The sequence below is a fragment of the Triticum dicoccoides genome, chromosome 3B (assembly GCF_002162155.2).
Source record: "Triticum dicoccoides isolate Atlit2015 ecotype Zavitan chromosome 3B, WEW_v2.0, whole genome shotgun sequence".
NCBI classification, from domain to species: Eukaryota; Viridiplantae; Streptophyta; class Magnoliopsida; order Poales; family Poaceae; genus Triticum; species Triticum dicoccoides.
Window position 1 is genome coordinate 841146097 of NC_041385.1, and position 7278 is coordinate 841153374.

Genomic DNA, 7278 nt, shown 5'->3' on the forward strand with positions numbered 1-7278 from the left:
TTTTACCTTTTGGTTTTTATGTTTTCCACTCTTATATTTTATGATTGATTTTCAGTAAGGAACAACGTTTGGTCAAGACATATTTCAAAAAACATGTTCACGAAATTACATAAAAAATTCAAATTATGGAACATGACAACGTATACCAAAAATGTTCTGACATACGGTGACTCAGTTAACAAGCCTTAAATATATGATGATCATTTTTGAATAAACACTAATTTTTCTGCAATTCAATCGAACATTTTCTTATATATAATGAACAAAAAGAGAACTTTTTTATATACATTGAAATAAAAGCGAGCATGAAAAAACAGAAAAAAGAAAACCACAAAGAAAAAATAGATAAATAAGAAGAGAACAAAAGGCGAACACATTTTGATTTTTTTAATAAAATTGATAAACACAAACAAGTTTAGAAAAAGGGAAAAGCTATCGTTCAGCCGGCGGGTCACACGAGAACCTCCGCCGTCTTGTACGTGAGACGTGTGTCCTGCATGGGCCCACTCAGCACTATCTCTACAACGACTGATTTCTTCCTTCCCCTTCAATCTATATCTCACGAACGGATAGAGGCAACCGGCCATGGGAATCGTTCCGTCGACCTAGGAATCGATGCCATGGCAGCCGGGTCTGGCGCGGGAGCCGCTGCTACTGTTGTAGGGTGATCGGCCATCTGGTGCACCCGAGATCGGCACGGCCGTCGCCGACCTCCTCATCGGAAGTGGCCGCTCAAGCTCCTGCAGGCTGCAGCAATGCCCGTCTCGCCGGATCTGGCCGAACAAGCTCCTGCAGCAATGCTCGCAAAGTCGGCCAGCATGGCGCCAAGCTCGTGTGGCACAGATGACGAGGCATCAGAGGCGGTTTTGTTTCTGCAGCAAAGCGCATGTTGCAAATGCAACAAGCCTCTTTGTTGCAAAAGGGGTCTGTTTCAGAAAAAAACTATTCGAGTTATTATTTTGCAACAAGGCCTTTGTTGTGAAAATTTTCTGCAACAAGACCTCTATTGCGGATTTTTTTTTTGCTACACGATCTTTGTTGTGAATTTTTTTTTGCAACAAGATCTCTGTTGCGGAAATTTTGTGCAACATCATTCTTGTTGCAAAAATGATGGTGACTCACATGGGCACATCCGATGCCTATTGACGTGTCCATCCAATGCTTCGCGAGGCGGAAGATATTTTTTCATTATCCGCCGACCGGCGTGTAGGACTGCCCTTAGAAAAACGAACGAGTTTACGAATTTTGGAACATTTATCGAAACTTGTGAATTGATGAAAAAGGGAAAAAGAATACGAGAAAAAGAAGAAAATGAGATCAACTTTTGAAAAATAGAAAAATTAAAATGAGAGGAAAACAATGAAAAAATAATGGTAAAATAAAGAAACAACAAAATATGAAGTGAACAAAACAAAACAAAAAAATGTACCCGAGCTATTTGGTCCGGCTCATCCGTGGTTTGTTCATTGTTGACGTTAGACGCCCAGTGGCAAGTCGAGCGTGGACTTGCAATTGGGACTAAAAAAGGTTAGGCCCTAGTTGCTTGTCGAGTTTAAACTTGCAACTGGGACAAAAAGGGATGGCCCCAGTTGCGAGTCGAGGATGGACTTGAAGTTGGGATGAGAAAAGGTCGTGCCCTAGTTGTGAATCGACGGTGGACTTGCAACTAGACAAAAAAACGTCGGGCCCCAGTTGTAAATCGATGGTGGACTTGCAATTGGGACTAAAAAAGTCGGGGTCCAGTTGCGAGTTGAGGGTGAAATTGCAACTCGGATAAAAAGGTTGGGCCCTAGTTGCGAGTCGAGGGTGGACTTGCAACTCAGACAAAAAAAGGTTGGGCCTTAGTTACGAGTCAAGGGTGGACTTGCAACTCCGGCAAAAAAGGTTGGGCGCTATTTTGCGAGTTGAGGGTGAACTTGCAACTTGGACAAAAGAAAAGTTTAGCCCCATTTGTGAGTCGAGAGTGGACTTGCAACTAGGAAAAAAGGCTGGGCTCCAGTTATGAATCGAGGGTGGACTTCCAACCGGGACAAAAAAAGGTCGGACCCCAGTTACCACCCAAGGGTGGACTTGCAATTAGGACAAAAAGATGTCGGGGCCCAGTTGAGGGTAGATAGTGAAATTGCAACCGAAAAAAGGTCGGGCACCAGTTGCGACTCGAAGGGTGGACTTGCAATTGGAACAAAAAAAAAGGTCATACCCCTAGTTGCGAGTTGAGGGTAGACTTGCAACTTGGACAAAAAAAGCCCAGGTCCTAGTTACGAGTAAGGGGGCATTGGAACTGGGACAAAAAATGTTGGGCCCCAGTGGCGAGTCGAGGGTGGACTTGTAGCTAGAAAGAAGGTCGGGACCCAGTTGCGAGTCGAGGGTGGACTTGCAACTCGGACAGAAAAGGCCAGACCCTAGTTGCGAGTCGAGGGTGGACTTGCAACTAGGACGAAAAAAGGTCAGGCCCTAGTTGTAAGTAGGCGACAAAAGTGAAGCCAAACAGGCCTAGGCCAACAACAAGATACGCAATAAACAAACAGCAACAAGCGAGATGGAAGATAGAGCGCTTGCACGAAAATTACTGGAACTAAATTGAATGATAAATTTGTTTTGAGAATGCCTCTCCCCACTCTCAATTACGTTGCTTCAAAAAAATTACAGCCGTTTGACACACGGACAAACCAACCCATAAGAAATGCACAAAAGAAACTGGTTGTTTTCGTCATTGGGCCAGGCCCAACGGAAACAACGTGACACAACGACTACATGGGACATACTATCTTTTAATAAAAAAACATGGGAAATACTAATGCGATGGACAGTTGCACGAATCTTATTGCAAAGTTTTATCCTATGATGATGAACTTAGATGTGAGATAACTATTTCACATCTAGATGTGAAATTGCAAACCCGTTTTGTTTTTATATCTTGGTTTCTGATGTGTGGAACGAGCAACTCGTTCTGTCTTCAAAACTAATCAGTGTTATGCTTTCTCTCTTTTGTTATGCAAGCTTCTTCATTGTAGCAATTCAATCTGCGGTGAAATATATGGTAAGAAAAAAAGTAGTTAGTAATTGATTGATCGTTATGATTACAAGTTATGATAGATGCCAGCGAACTTCTCACGGCCCTGCAAATTTCAGTTAGCTGATAGCATCATATCCATTTGTGTAATCTGTATCGTCAGGTCCTTTCTAGGCAGAACGGCTACAGACTTGATAATTCTAGGCATGAAGATTATAGAATTTTTCTTTGGTCATCCAGCCATCATGGATAGGGAGTCGGAGACCCAAGTGTCTTCACGAAACCCACAATCTTAGCATGTAAAGCAGTGCGCACCATTACAAGCTCATCAATTTTGATTGTTTTGAAGCAGCCGCAACTTGTTAACATGCATTAAAATGGTATATTCAGATTCTACATACTTGGTTATACTTTTTGAGTTTAGGAATAATTTTATATGATCTGGAAGTTTAAATAAATCATTAAATGATATTTAATAAATACATCAATATTAATTCATCCAAACGCGAGTGAAAATGACATAATCATAAAATATACATTTTGATGATTATTTTGTGATATCCATATGTTTTTCTAAGCTAGTATGATTTAATTATGAATTTACAAAATGTTATTGGATTCTGTGGAATTTCCTGTTCAAAATTAAATCAAATGGAAAATCCCAGAATACTTGTATACCATTTGGAACCTAGCCATAATGCGTGACAGGAAAACGCGGCTACGGTAGCCAACCTGGCTGTCGTCGATTTGTATGGAATAGAAATAAGTCTTTTTTTCACCCTCAAATGTATATAGGTAGACAACTAATTCCCTAAGTCGAATGTGGTACTCTCACCATTTACTTATACAAGGCCACTAGGGAAAATACACTTTGCATCTATACAAGGCCACCAACAATAATCGAGACAAAAGTTAATGATATTTTCTCGAACTAGAAACCAATTTAATATTTGCATGCATGCAGTCATAACTCCAGTCAGCTTTCTATCCCTTCCTTGGATGCATGTGGTGTATTAATGATCTCACAAAGCGAAAAGGAAAGAGAATTTACAAAACAAGATATTAAATTTTATCTTGGTACCTGTAATATGAGTTTGTGACCTTGTATAAAAAATGAAGGAAGTATAATTTTGACCTCAAATTTCTAAAACCAAATAAATCACTCGCATAGGTGGGTTTTAAGCTTATTGAAGTGTATTGGTCTTTATTTCATTATTAAAAAGTTTTGGCACCTATTAATTGAGTGCCCAGCGCCAGCTTATATATTTTTTTGTTGTTTTTTGCATTTTTTAGAAAAACAATTTTCCATACACACAAAAAATATGGAAAAAATACATCAAAGATTTTCTAGTCCATGAGGTTCCAGGAAAGCAGCACGGGCTAGAAGGTGGTGCTCGTGGGCCTCATGAGCCCCAAGCTCATGGCCAGGGCACAAACTAGGGCCGTGTGGGCCCTACATGCACATCTCTACTGCCTCTCGACACCCCTAGCTTTATATTTACATAAAAATCACATCATATTTACCAAGTATTTTTCACCGGTGCACCTATCTGTTACGGCGTGCTCAAATCTGAAGCTTTTTTCCGGTACTTCGTGGGAGGGGAATTCATTACTGCAATGATCTATATCATCCTTACCGCCAGGATGTCAATTTGTGAGCAATCCTATTTGAACTATGAGTTCATAGCAGTGGCAATCTCTCCCATGTTCTTTAATACAATGGTCTTATGAGTTGTCACTAGTGCAGAGATGTCCTAAGACGACACATCTATCACACATTACTGGACTGAACTATGTGTGATGGATGAGTCACTAACGGCATCGTAATAAAATCGTTTCTAAGAAAATGAACTGTGTTCGATGGTTGATCCATCAAGCAAGATTCAGAAGAGAGTTGCGTGTGCAATACGCGGCATGCAATTCATACATATGAATTGTTTGCGATGAACCAAAATAACACAAACGGTTACCCAGAATAAGATGTGTGCCACAGATGGCATACAGGTCACTCGGATGAATTACGACGAGCCAAAATAACACAAACAGTTCGCCACAAGAAGAAATGTGTGATACCCGGCAAACTTGTCAGTAATCAGAATTTTATGGGAAAATCGATAAAATCACTGACGATTCCTGCTAATAAGATGTGTGAGCCGTGGGCAGGTAAGCAATTGTCTGCGGTTGTTTAAATCATCACCGACGTACGTGTTTCTTAGTTTAATCGTTTGTGATGTGATTTGCTCTGTTTGCACAACATCTATGCTCTGTATATAAAACATCACATATAAGTACTTAACAACATGATTGCATAACCAAATTAAACATCCAATTACGTACGTCACTATACATAACATTTGCACACCTCATGTGAGCATCTAGTTCTTCTTGTGACACTTGCCACTGCTCTGCTTGTGGCTTGATCCCTCGCCGTCTTCAGGAAGGAGGCACTTTCTCATGTCAACGACCCATGCGTACATCTCGTAGCCTGTGTACGCGTCCTTAGACGCATTGAGTTGATCTTCGTCCAGTTTTTTCCACCTAGGCCTTGTGTCAGGCAGGCTTGTTCTTGTTGCAGGCATCCTTCATGCTCTGTAGTAGGGATCCATGAAGGCCTCGGTGAGGTCAACCAGGGGGTCCTTCTGCTTCTTGTTACCCCTTATCTTTCACTAGTCCTAGATGTCGACAAGCTTCTTGCAGGCGATGCTCGAAGTCTTGAGCACATTTACATCGTTGGTGGTGTCCACTGTAGCGAAGCTGTAGTCGGTGCTATTGACATACCTAACGAAACGTTTGCAAGGCCTTGTGGCTAGGCAGTAGTAGTAGACAAAAAAGACGTGATTGCACACGCACAACTAGGTGACGCAACCTTCTGATCATGTCTGGCACAACCGTCGGTGAACTCGAGGCTGAACCAGACCACTTAGTACTTGTCCGTATCAAGCAATAGCTCCATAGCATTGATGGATTTCTCCACCCACTGCGGCTCGTTGGTGTACATTACTGAGAGGTTCGTCAACTTTTTGTGGGTCTCCACTTGGGATGCAGGCGAACTGTCGCTCGTCGACGTTGTCAGCTGCTGGGAACGCATTGGTGCCGCGCGCCGGAGATGCTCTATGTATGTGTCCTGGGTGAGCTTCTTGTGTTGTGAGGCGCAGTCGAAAGCTTGAAGAGACAAGGTTAAATGGCCGTGGGAATACCGGATGGCCTGAAATATCGACACGTCCACATGGTAGTTTTGCAGCCGTAACTGCATCGTGGCGCACGTAACTGCATGGTGGCGCCGTGTGCAGTGCAACCGCATGCATATGGTGCTCCAACCATGATCGTATGCCGGCCCCAATCGCGGGCAGCGCATGTGAAGGGACGTGAGAGCAGAGTGTGCAGAGGCCGCAAGCAGCACGCGAAGGCCGCTTGCAGAGCACGTCACGACCGCCTCAACCGCAAGAACCACATGCATAAAATAGTTAAACACTCAAGAAAGCTACATTTAATAAAAAATGCATTAACTGGCACGCAAAGCAATCTGAGGCTAGTCATAGTAGGAGTAACTTAGCAAGTAACATAGCACACTCCAAGAATTTTTTGCTTATGTGACATGTAGCTAAAGAGAAGTGGTAACATAATATGTTACTGTAACATAGCGCTTTCCAAGACAAGATGAGTCTAAAAGCTAATTAATGAAGTCCTCTATGACACTACTACTATGTTACTTTGCACTATGAAGGTAGTAACTTAGACTAGTGTCATATGCATGTCACTAGTCTAAGTTACTCCCCACTATGACCAGCCATGGTCCGAAAGCACCTCTTGCTGGAAGAATCTTCTAAGTTTTTTTGTCTCTATCTTGTCTCTATCACATTTGCACCTTCTGATTCTCATGCCTTGCACACTAAATTCTTATAGGAGGGTGTGATGTTATTTATTTTTTCTGTTACAAGCGCACGGTTATATGTGCTAGTACAGATAAAGTGTAATGTGTGTGTCTATATATATATATATATATATATATATATATATATATATATATATATATATATGGAAAATTAATCCTACCACCGGGGGTAGTTACCTCATATGTCTCATATATTACCATGTGGTACTATATATACTATTTTATTATTTTAAATATGTTCATATACTATATCTAAGATATTTCAAAGCAAGTTACATAAAAAAATTGCATATGAGCCCATAGTTTTTGTTATATTTGTAAAATACGTACATATTTGTACGTAAAAATGAGCATACTCAAAAATGGTGCATAT